Here is a 12,112-nt window from a genome sequence, read left to right as displayed (position 1 = left end):
GGCTCCTGATGAAAAAGCAAGTGGCCCCATGTCTCTAGGACAAAGTTGAAATTTCACCCCATCGACCTGCATTGAAATAAGGCTCAAGCTAGGGTTAGGGTTATCGTTAGGGTTAGGGTTAGGGTTAGGGTTCCTCAAGTACTAGAAGCCCCAAATTTGGTGTGGGCGCTTCTTGGGGACTCCTGACGAAAAAGCAAGTGGCCCCATGTCTCTAGGACAAAGTTGAAGTTTCACCCCATAGACCTGCATTGAAATAAGGCTGAAGCTAGGGTTAGGGTTAGGGTTAGGGTTAGGGTTCCTCAAGTAGTAGAAGCCCCAAATTTGGTGTGGGCGCTTCTTGGGGGCTCCTGATGAAAAAGCAAGTGGCCCCATGTCTCTAGGACAACGTTGAAATTTCACCCCATCGACCTGCATTGAAATAAGGCTCATGCTAGGGTTAGGGTTATCGTTAGGGTTAGGGTTCCTCAAGTACTACAAGCCCCAAATTTGGTGTGGGCGCTTCTTGGGGGCTCCTGATGAAAAAGAAAGTGGCCCCATGTCTCTAGGACAACGTTGAAATTTCACCCCATAGACCTGCATTGAAATAAGGCTGAAGCTAGGGTTAGGGTTATCGTTAGGGTTAGGGTTAGGGTTAGGGTTCCTCAAGTACTAGAAGCCCCAAATTTGGTGTGGGCGCTTCTTGGGGGCTCCTGATGAAAAAGCAAGTGGCCCCATGTCTCTAGGACAAAGTTGAAATTTCACCCCATAGACTTGCATTGAAATAAGGCTGAAGCTAGGGTTAGGGTTAGGGTTAGGGTTCCTCAAGTACTAGAAGCACCAAATTTGGTGTGGGCGCTTCTTGGGGGCTCCTGATGAAAAAGCAAGTGGCCCCATGTCTCTAGGACAAAGTTGAAATTTCACCCCATCGACCTGCATTGAAATAAGGCTCAAGCTAGGGTTAGGGTTATCGTTAGGGTTAGGGTTAGGGTTAGGGTTCCTCAAGTACTAGAAGCCCCAAATTTGGTGTGGGCGCTTCTTGGGGACTCCTGACGAAAAAGCAAGTGGCCCCATGTCTCTAGGACAAAGTTGAAATTTCACCCCATAGACTTGCATTGAAATAAGGCTGAAGCTAGGGTTAGGGTTATCGTTAGGGTTAGGGTTAGGGTTAGGGTTCCTCAAGTAGTAGAAGCCCCAAATTTGGTGTGGGCGCTTCTTGGGGGCTCCTGATGAAAAAGCAAGTGGCCCCATGTCTCTAGGACAACGTTGAAATTTCACCCCATAGACCTGCATTGAAATAAGGCTGAAGCTAGGGTTAGGGTTAGGGTTAGGGTTCCTCAAGTAGTAGAAGCCCCAAATTTGGTGTGGGCGCTTCTTGGGGGCTCCTGATGAAAAAGCAAGTGGCCCCATGTCTCTAGGACAACGTTGAAATTTCACCCCATAGACCTGCATTGAAATAAGGCTGAAGCTAGGGTTAGGGTTAGGGTTAGGGTTAGGGTTCCTCAAGTAGTAGAAGCCCCAAATTTGGTGTGGGCGCTTCTTGGGGGCTCCTGATGAAAAAGCAAGTGGCCCCATGTCTCTAGGACAACGTTGAAATTTCACCCCATAGACCTGCATTGAAATAAGGCTGAAGCTAGGGTTAGGGTTATCGTTAGGGTTAGGGTTAGGGTTAGGGTTCCTCAAGTACTAGAAGCCCCAAATTTGGTGTGGGCGCTTCTTGGGGGCTCCTGATGAAAAAGCAAGTGGCCCCATGTCTCTAGGACAACGTTGAAATTTCACCCCATCGACCTGCATTGAAATAAGGCTCATGCTAGGGTTAGGGTTATCGTTAGGGTTAGGGTTCCTCAAGTACTAGAAGCCCCAAATTTGGTGTGGGCGCTTCTTGGGGGCTCCTGATGAAAAAGCAAGTGGCCCCATGTCTCTAGGACAAAGTTGAAATTTCACCCCATCGACCTGCATTGAAATAAGGCTGAAGCTAGGGTTAGGGTTAGGGTTAGGGTTCCTCAAGTAGTAGAAGCCCCAAATTTGGTGTGGGCGCTTCTTGGGGACTCCTGATGAAAAAGCAGGTAGCCCCATGTCTCTAGGACAAAGTTGAAATTTCACCCCATAGACCTGCATTGAAATAAGGCTGAAGCTAGGGTTAGGGTTAGGGTTAGGGTTCCTCAAGTAGTAGAAGCCCCAAATTTGGTGTGGGCGCTTCTTGGGGGCTCCTGATGAAAAAGCAAGTGGCCCCATGTCTCTAGGACAACGTTGAAATTTCACCCCATAGACCTGCATTGAAATAAGGCTGAAGCTAGGGTTAGGGTTAGGGTTAGGGTTAGGGTTCCTCAAGTAGTAGAAGCCCCAAATTTGGTGTGGGCGCTTCTTGGGGGCTCCTGATGAAAAAGCAAGTGGCCCCATGTCTCTAGGACAACGTTGAAATTTCACCCCATAGACCTGCATTGAAATAAGGCTGAAGCTAGGGTTAGGGTTAGGGTTAGGGTTAGGGTTCCTCAAGTAGTAGAAGCCCCAAATTTGGTGTGGGCGCTTCTTGGGGGCTCCTGATGAAAAAGCAAGTGGCCCCATGTCTCTAGGACAACGTTGAAATTTCACCCCATAGACCTGCATTGAAATAAGGCTGAAGCTAGGGTTAGGGTTATCGTTAGGGTTAGGGTTAGGGTTAGGGTTCCTCAAGTACTAGAAGCCCCAAATTTGGTGTGGGCGCTTCTTGGGGGCTCCTGATGAAAAAGCAAGTGGCCCCATGTCTCTAGGACAACGTTGAAATTTCACCCCATAGACCTGCATTGAAATAAGGCTGAAGCTAGGGTTAGGGTTAGGGTTAGGGTTAGGGTTCCTCAAGTAGTAGAAGCCCCAAATTTGGTGTGGGCGCTTCTTGGGGGCTCCTGATGAAAAAGCAAGTGGCCCCATGTCTCTAGGACAACGTTGAAATTTCACCCCATAGACCTGCATTGAAATAAGGCTGAAGCTAGGGTTAGGGTTATCGTTAGGGTTAGGGTTAGGGTTAGGGTTCCTCAAGTACTAGAAGCCCCAAATTTGGTGTGGGCGCTTCTTGGGGACTCCTGATGAAAAAGCAAGTGGCCCCATGTCTCTAGGACAAAGTTGAAGTTTCACCCCATAGACCTGCATTGAAATAAGGCTGAAGCTAGGGTTACGGTTAGGGTTAGGGTTCCTCAAGTAGTAGAAGCCCCAAATTTGGTGTGGGCGCTTCTTGGGGGCTCCTGATGAAAAAGCAAGTGGCCCCATGTCTCTAGGACAACGTTGAAATTTCACCCCATAGACCTGCATTGAAATAAGGCTGAAGCTAGGGTTAGGGTTAGGGTTAGGGTTAGGGTTCCTCAAGTACTAGAAGCCCCAAATTTGGTGTGGGCGCTTCTTGGGGGCTCCTGATGAAAAAGCAAGTGGCCCCATGTCTCTAGGACAACGTTGAAATTTCACCCCATAGACCTGCATTGAAATAAGGCTGAAGCTAGGGTTAGGGTTATCGTTAGGGTTAGGGTTAGGGTTAGGGTTCCTCAAGTACTAGAAGCCCCAAATTTGGTGTGGGCGCTTCTTGGGGGCTCCTGATGAAAAAGCAAGTGGCCCCATGTCTCTAGGACAAAGTTGAAATTTCACCCCATAGACTTGCATTGAAATAAGGCTGAAGCTAGGGTTAGGGTTAGGGTTAGGGTTCCTCAAGTACTAGAAGCCCCAAATTTGGTGTGGGCGCTTCTTGGGGGCTCCTGATGAAAAAGCAAGTGGCCCCATGTCTCTAGGACAAAGTTGAAATTTCACCCCATAGACTTGCATTGAAATAAGGCTGAAGCTAGGGTTAGGGTTATCGTTAGGGTTAGGGTTAGGGTTAGGGTTCCTCAAGTACTAGAAGCCCCAAATTTGGTGTGGGCGCTTCTTGGGGGCTCCTGATGAAAAAGCAAGTGGCCCCATGTCTCTAGGACAACGTTGAAATTTCACCCCATAGACCTGCATTGAAATAAGGCTGAAGCTAGGGTTAGGGTTAGGGTTAGGGTTAGGGTTCCTCAAGTAGTAGAAGCCCCAAATTTGGTGTGGGCGCTTCTTGGGGGCTCCTGATGAAAAAGCAAGTGGCCCCATGTCTCTAGGACAACGTTGAAATTTCACCCCATCGACCTGCATTGAAATAAGGCTCATGCTAGGGTTAGGGTTATCGTTAGGGTTAGGGTTCCTCAAGTACTACAAGCCCCAAATTTGGTGTGGGCGCTTCTTGGGGGCTCCTGATGAAAAAGCAAGTGGCCCCATGTCTCTAGGACAAAGTTGAAATTTCACCCCATAGACTTGCATTGAAATAAGGCTGAAGCTAGGGTTAGGGTTAGGGTTAGGGTTAGGGTTCCTCAAGTACTAGAAGCCCCAAATTTGGTGTGGGCGCTTCTTGGGGACTCCTGATGAAAAAGCAAGTGGCCCCATGTCTCTAGGACAAAGTTGAAGTTTCACCCCATAGACCTGCATTGAAATAAGGCTGAAGCTAGGGTTAGGGTTAGGGTTAGGGTTAGGGTTCCTCAAGTACTAGAAGCCCCAAATTTGGTGTGGGCGCTTCTTGGGGGCTCCTGATGAAAAAGCAAGTGGCCCCATGTCTCTAGGACAACGTTGAAATTTCACCCCATAGACCTGCATTGAAATAAGGCTGAAGCTAGGGTTAGGGTTATCGTTAGGGTTAGGGTTAGGGTTAGGGTTCCTCAAGTACTAGAAGCCCCAAATTTGGTGTGGGCGCTTCTTGGGGGCTCCTGATGAAAAAGCAAGTGGCCCCATGTCTCTAGGACAACGTTGAAATTTCACCCCATAGACCTGCATTGAAATAAGGCTGAAGCTAGGGTTAGGGTTAGGGTTAGGGTTAGGGTTAGGGTTCCTCAAGTAGTAGAAGCCCCAAATTTGGTGTGGGCGCTTCTTGGGGGCTCCTGATGAAAAAGCAAGTGGCCCCATGTCTCTAGGACAACGTTGAAATTTCACCCCATAGACCTGCATTGAAATAAGGCTGAAGCTAGGGTTAGGGTTATCGTTAGGGTTAGGGTTAGGGTTAGGGTTCCTCAAGTACTAGAAGCCCCAAATTTGGTGTGGGCGCTTCTTGGGGGCTCCTGATGAAAAAGCAAGTGGCCCCATGTCTCTAGGACAACGTTGAAATTTCACCCCATAGACCTGCATTGAAATAAGGCTGAAGCTAGGGTTAGGGTTATCGTTAGGGTTAGGGTTAGGGTTAGGGTTCCTCAAGTACTAGAAGCCCCAAATTTGGTGTGGGCGCTTCTTGGGGGCTCCTGATGAAAAAGCAAGTGGCCCCATGTCTCTAGGACAAAGTTGAAATTTCACCCCATAGACTTGCATTGAAATAAGGCTGAAGCTAGGGTTAGGGTTAGGGTTAGGGTTTCTCAAGTACTAGAAGCCCCAAATTTGGTGTGGGCGCTTCTTGGGGGCTCCTGATGAAAAAGCAAGTGGCCCCATGTCTCTAGGACAAAGTTGAAATTTCACCCCATAGACCTGCATTGAAATAAGGCTGAAGCTAGGGTTAGGGTTATCGTTAGGGTTAGGGTTAGGGTTAGGGTTCCTCAAGTACTAGAAGCCCCAAATTTGGTGTGGGCGCTTCTTGGGGGCTCCTGATGAAAAAGCAAGTGGCCCCATGTCTCTAGGACAACGTTGAAATTTCACCCCATAGACCTGCATTGAAATAAGGCTGAAGCTAGGGTTAGGGTTAGGGTTAGGGTTAGGGTTCCTCAAGTACTACAAGCCCCAAATTTGGTGTGGGCGCTTCTTGGGGGCTCCTGATGAAAAAGCAAGTGGCCCCATGTCTCTAGGACAAAGTTGAAATTTCACCCCATCGACCTGCATTGAAATAAGGCTCAAGCTAGGGTTAGGGTTATCGTTAGGGTTAGGGTTAGGGTTAGGGTTCCTCAAGTACTAGAAGCCCCAAATTTGGTGTGGGCGCTTCTTGGGGACTCCTGACGAAAAAGCAAGTGGCCCCATGTCTCTAGGACAAAGTTGAAGTTTCACCCCATAGACCTGCATTGAAATAAGGCTGAAGCTAGGGTTAGGGTTAGGGTTAGGGTTAGGGTTCCTCAAGTAGTAGAAGCCCCAAATTTGGTGTGGGCGCTTCTTGGGGGCTCCTGATGAAAAAGCAAGTGGCCCCATGTCTCTAGGACAACGTTGAAATTTCACCCCATCGACCTGCATTGAAATAAGGCTGAAGCTAGGGTTAGGGTTAGGGTTAGGGTTCCTCAAGTAGTAGAAGCCCCAAATTTGGTGTGGGCGCTTCTTGGGGGCTCCTGATGAAAAAGCAAGTGGCCCCATGTCTCTAGGACAACGTTGAAATTTCACCCCATAGACCTGCATTGAAATAAGGCTGAAGCTAGGGTTAGGGTTAGGGTTAGGGTTAGGGTTCCTCAAGTACTAGAAGCCCCAAATTTGGTGTGGGCGCTTCTTGGGGGCTCCTGATGAAAAAGCAAGTGGCCCCATGTCTCTAGGACAACGTTGAAATTTCACCCCATAGACCTGCATTGAAATAAGGCTGAAGCTAGGGTTAGGGTTATCGTTAGGGTTAGGGTTAGGGTTAGGGTTCCTCAAGTACTAGAAGCCCCAAATTTGGTGTGGGCGCTTCTTGGGGGCTCCTGATGAAAAAGCAAGTGGCCCCATGTCTCTAGGACAAAGTTGAAATTTCACCCCATAGACTTGCATTGAAATAAGGCTGAAGCTAGGGTTAGGGTTAGGGTTAGGGTTCCTCAAGTACTAGAAGCCCCAAATTTGGTGTGGGCGCTTCTTGGGGGCTCCTGATGAAAAAGCAAGTGGCCCCATGTCTCTAGGACAAAGTTGAAATTTCACCCCATAGACTTGCATTGAAATAAGGCTGAAGCTAGGGTTAGGGTTATCGTTAGGGTTAGGGTTAGGGTTAGGGTTCCTCAAGTACTAGAAGCCCCAAATTTGGTGTGGGCGCTTCTTGGGGGCTCCTGATGAAAAAGCAAGTGGCCCCATGTCTCTAGGACAACGTTGAAATTTCACCCCATAGACCTGCATTGAAATAAGGCTGAAGCTAGGGTTAGGGTTAGGGTTAGGGTTAGGGTTCCTCAAGTAGTAGAAGCCCCAAATTTGGTGTGGGCGCTTCTTGGGGGCTCCTGATGAAAAAGCAAGTGGCCCCATGTCTCTAGGACAACGTTGAAATTTCACCCCATCGACCTGCATTGAAATAAGGCTCATGCTAGGGTTAGGGTTATCGTTAGGGTTAGGGTTCCTCAAGTACTACAAGCCCCAAATTTGGTGTGGGCGCTTCTTGGGGGCTCCTGATGAAAAAGCAAGTGGCCCCATGTCTCTAGGACAAAGTTGAAATTTCACCCCATAGACTTGCATTGAAATAAGGCTGAAGCTAGGGTTAGGGTTAGGGTTAGGGTTAGGGTTCCTCAAGTACTAGAAGCCCCAAATTTGGTGTGGGCGCTTCTTGGGGACTCCTGATGAAAACGCAAGTGGCCCCATGTCTCTAGGACAAAGTTGAAGTTTCACCCCATAGACCTGCATTGAAATAAGGCTGAAGCTAGGGTTAGGGTTAGGGTTAGGGTTAGGGTTCCTCAAGTACTAGAAGCCCCAAATTTGGTGTGGGCGCTTCTTGGGGGCTCCTGATGAAAAAGCAAGTGGCCCCATGTCTCTAGGACAACGTTGAAATTTCACCCCATAGACCTGCATTGAAATAAGGCTGAAGCTAGGGTTAGGGTTAGGGTTAGGGTTAGGGTTAGGGTTAGGGTTCCTCAAGTACTAGAAGCCCCAAATTTGGTGTGGGCGCTTCTTGGGGGCTCCTGATGAAAAAGCAAGTGGCCCCATGTCTCTAGGACAACGTTGAAATTTCACCCCATAGACCTGCATTGAAATAAGGCTGAAGCTAGGGTTAGGGTTATCGTTAGGGTTAGGGTTAGGGTTAGGGTTCCTCAAGTACTAGAAGCCCCAAATTTGGTGTGGGCGCTTCTTGGGGGCTCCTGATGAAAAAGCAAGTGGCCCCATGTCTCTAGGACAACGTTGAAATTTCACCCCATAGACCTGCATTGAAATAAGGCTGAAGCTAGGGTTAGGGTTAGGGTTAGGGTTAGGGTTAGGGTTCCTCAAGTACTAGAAGCCCCAAATTTGGTGTGGGCGCTTCTTGGGGGCTCCTGATGAAAAAGCAAGTGGCCCCATGTCTCTAGGACAACGTTGAAATTTCACCCCATAGACCTGCATTGAAATAAGGCTGAAGCTAGGGTTAGGGTTATCGTTAGGGTTAGGGTTAGGGTTAGGGTTCCTCAAGTACTAGAAGCCCCAAATTTGGTGTGGGCGCTTCTTGGGGGCTCCTGATGAAAAAGCAAGTGGCCCCATGTCTCTAGGACAACGTTGAAATTTCACCCCATAGACCTGCATTGAAATAAGGCTGAAGCTAGGGTTAGGGTTATCGTTAGGGTTAGGGTTAGGGTTAGGGTTCCTCAAGTACTAGAAGCCCCAAATTTGGTGTGGGCGCTTCTTGGGGGCTCCTGATGAAAAAGCAAGTGGCCCCATGTCTCTAGGACAAAGTTGAAATTTCACCCCATAGACTTGCATTGAAATAAGGCTGAAGCTAGGGTTAGGGTTAGGGTTAGGGTTTCTCAAGTACTAGAAGCCCCAAATTTGGTGTGGGCGCTTCTTGGGGGCTCCTGATGAAAAAGCAAGTGGCCCCATGTCTCTAGGACAAAGTTGAAATTTCACCCCATAGACTTGCATTGAAATAAGGCTGAAGCTAGGGTTAGGGTTATCGTTAGGGTTAGGGTTAGGGTTAGGGTTCCTCAAGTACTAGAAGCCCCAAATTTGGTGTGGGCGCTTCTTGGGGGCTCCTGATGAAAAAGCAAGTGGCCCCATGTCTCTAGGACAACGTTGAAATTTCACCCCATAGACCTGCATTGAAATAAGGCTGAAGCTAGGGTTAGGGTTAGGGTTAGGGTTAGGGTTCCTCAAGTAGTAGAAGCCCCAAATTTGGTGTGGGCGCTTCTTGGGGGCTCCTGATGAAAAAGCAAGTGGCCCCATGTCTCTAGGACAAAGTTGAAATTTCACCCCATCGACCTGCATTGAAATAAGGCTCAAGCTAGGGTTAGGGTTATCGTTAGGGTTAGGGTTAGGGTTAGGGTTCCTCAAGTACTAGAAGCCCCAAATTTGGTGTGGGCGCTTCTTGGGGACTCCTGACGAAAAAGCAAGTGGCCCCATGTCTCTAGGACAAAGTTGAAGTTTCACCCCATAGACCTGCATTGAAATAAGGCTGAAGCTAGGGTTAGGGTTAGGGTTAGGGTTAGGGTTCCTCAAGTAGTAGAAGCCCCAAATTTGGTGTGGGCGCTTCTTGGGGGCTCCTGATGAAAAAGCAAGTGGCCCCATGTCTCTAGGACAACGTTGAAATTTCACCCCATCGACCTGCATTGAAATAAGGCTCATGCTAGGGTTAGGGTTATCGTTAGGGTTAGGGTTCCTCAAGTACTACAAGCCCCAAATTTGGTGTGGGCGCTTCTTGGGGGCTCCTGATGAAAAAGAAAGTGGCCCCATGTCTCTAGGACAACGTTGAAATTTCACCCCATAGACCTGCATTGAAATAAGGCTGAAGCTAGGGTTAGGGTTATCGTTAGGGTTAGGGTTAGGGTTAGGGTTCCTCAAGTACTAGAAGCCCCAAATTTGGTGTGGGCGCTTCTTGGGGGCTCCTGATGAAAAAGCAAGTGGCCCCATGTCTCTAGGACAAAGTTGAAATTTCACCCCATAGACTTGCATTGAAATAAGGCTGAAGCTAGGGTTAGGGTTAGGGTTAGGGTTCCTCAAGTACTAGAAGCCCCAAATTTGGTGTGGGCGCTTCTTGGGGGCTCCTGATGAAAAAGCAAGTGGCCCCATGTCTCTAGGACAAAGTTGAAATTTCACCCCATAGACTTGCATTGAAATAAGGCTGAAGCTAGGGTTAGGGTTATCGTTAGGGTTAGGGTTAGGGTTAGGGTTCCTCAAGTACTAGAAGCCCCAAATTTGGTGTGGGCGCTTCTTGGGGGCTCCTGATGAAAAAGCAAGTGGCCCCATGTCTCTAGGACAAAGTTGAAATTTCACCCCATAGACCTGCATTGAAATAAGGCTGAAGCTAGGGTTAGGGTTAGGGTTAGGGTTAGGGTTCCTCAAGTACTAGAAGCCCCAAATTTGGTGTGGGCGCTTCTTGGGGGCTCCTGATGAAAAAGCAAGTGGCCCCATGTCTCTAGGACAACGTTGAAATTTCACCCCATAGACCTGCATTGAAATAAGGCTGAAGCTAGGGTTAGGGTTAGGGTTAGGGTTAGGGTTAGGGTTCCTCAAGTACTAGAAGCCCCAAATTTGGTGTGGGCGCTTCTTGGGGGCTCCTGATGAAAAAGCAAGTGGCCCCATGTCTCTAGGACAACGTTGAAATTTCACCCCATAGACCTGCATTGAAATAAGGCTGAAGCTAGGGTTAGGGTTATCGTTAGGGTTAGGGTTAGGGTTAGGGTTCCTCAAGTACTAGAAGCCCCAAATTTGGTGTGGGCGCTTCTTGGGGGCTCCTGATGAAAAAGCAAGTGGCCCCATGTCTCTAGGACAACGTTGAAATTTCACCCCATAGACCTGCATTGAAATAAGGCTGAAGCTAGGGTTAGGGTTAGGGTTAGGGTTAGGGTTAGGGTTCCTCAAGTACTAGAAGCCCCAAATTTGGTGTGGGCGCTTCTTGGGGGCTCCTGATGAAAAAGCAAGTGGCCCCATGTCTCTAGGACAACGTTGAAATTTCACCCCATAGACCTGCATTGAAATAAGGCTGAAGCTAGGGTTAGGGTTATCGTTAGGGTTAGGGTTAGGGTTAGGGTTCCTCAAGTACTAGAAGCCCCAAATTTGGTGTGGGCGCTTCTTGGGGGCTCCTGATGAAAAAGCAAGTGGCCCCATGTCTCTAGGACAACGTTGAAATTTCACCCCATAGACCTGCATTGAAATAAGGCTGAAGCTAGGGTTAGGGTTATCGTTAGGGTTAGGGTTAGGGTTAGGGTTCCTCAAGTACTAGAAGCCCCAAATTTGGTGTGGGCGCTTCTTGGGGGCTCCTGATGAAAAAGCAAGTGGCCCCATGTCTCTAGGACAAAGTTGAAATTTCACCCCATAGACTTGCATTGAAATAAGGCTGAAGCTAGGGTTAGGGTTAGGGTTAGGGTTTCTCAAGTACTAGAAGCCCCAAATTTGGTGTGGGCGCTTCTTGGGGGCTCCTGATGAAAAAGCAAGTGGCCCCATGTCTCTAGGACAAAGTTGAAATTTCACCCCATAGACTTGCATTGAAATAAGGCTGAAGCTAGGGTTAGGGTTATCGTTAGGGTTAGGGTTAGGGTTAGGGTTCCTCAAGTACTAGAAGCCCCAAATTTGGTGTGGGCGCTTCTTGGGGGCTCCTGATGAAAAAGCAAGTGGCCCCATGTCTCTAGGACAACGTTGAAATTTCACCCCATAGACCTGCATTGAAATAAGGCTGAAGCTAGGGTTAGGGTTAGGGTTAGGGTTAGGGTTCCTCAAGTAGTAGAAGCCCCAAATTTGGTGTGGGCGCTTCTTGGGGGCTCCTGATGAAAAAGCAAGTGGCCCCATGTCTCTAGGACAAAGTTGAAATTTCACCCCATCGACCTGCATTGAAATAAGGCTCAAGCTAGGGTTAGGGTTATCGTTAGGGTTAGGGTTAGGGTTAGGGTTCCTCAAGTACTAGAAGCCCCAAATTTGGTGTGGGCGCTTCTTGGGGACTCCTGACGAAAAAGCAAGTGGCCCCATGTCTCTAGGACAAAGTTGAAGTTTCACCCCATAGACCTGCATTGAAATAAGGCTGAAGCTAGGGTTAGGGTTAGGGTTAGGGTTAGGGTTCCTCAAGTAGTAGAAGCCCCAAATTTGGTGTGGGCGCTTCTTGGGGGCTCCTGATGAAAAAGCAAGTGGCCCCATGTCTCTAGGACAACGTTGAAATTTCACCCCATCGACCTGCATTGAAATAAGGCTCATGCTAGGGTTAGGGTTATCGTTAGGGTTAGGGTTCCTCAAGTACTACAAGCCCCAAATTTGGTGTGGGCGCTTCTTGGGGGCTCCTGATGAAAAAGAAAGTGGCCCCATGTCTCTAGGACAACGTTGAAATTTCACCCCATAGACCTGCATTGAAATAAGGCTGAAGCTAGGGTTA

The sequence above is a fragment of the Nelusetta ayraudi genome, unplaced genomic scaffold (assembly GCF_046127955.1).
Source record: "Nelusetta ayraudi isolate G7.1 ecotype Tasmania unplaced genomic scaffold, CSIRO-AGI_Nayr_v1 ptg000089l, whole genome shotgun sequence".
In the NCBI taxonomy this organism is placed as follows: Eukaryota; Metazoa; Chordata; class Actinopteri; order Tetraodontiformes; family Monacanthidae; genus Nelusetta; species Nelusetta ayraudi.
The sequence above is the reverse complement of the archived record's forward strand: the minus strand, read 5'-3'. Positions refer to the sequence as shown.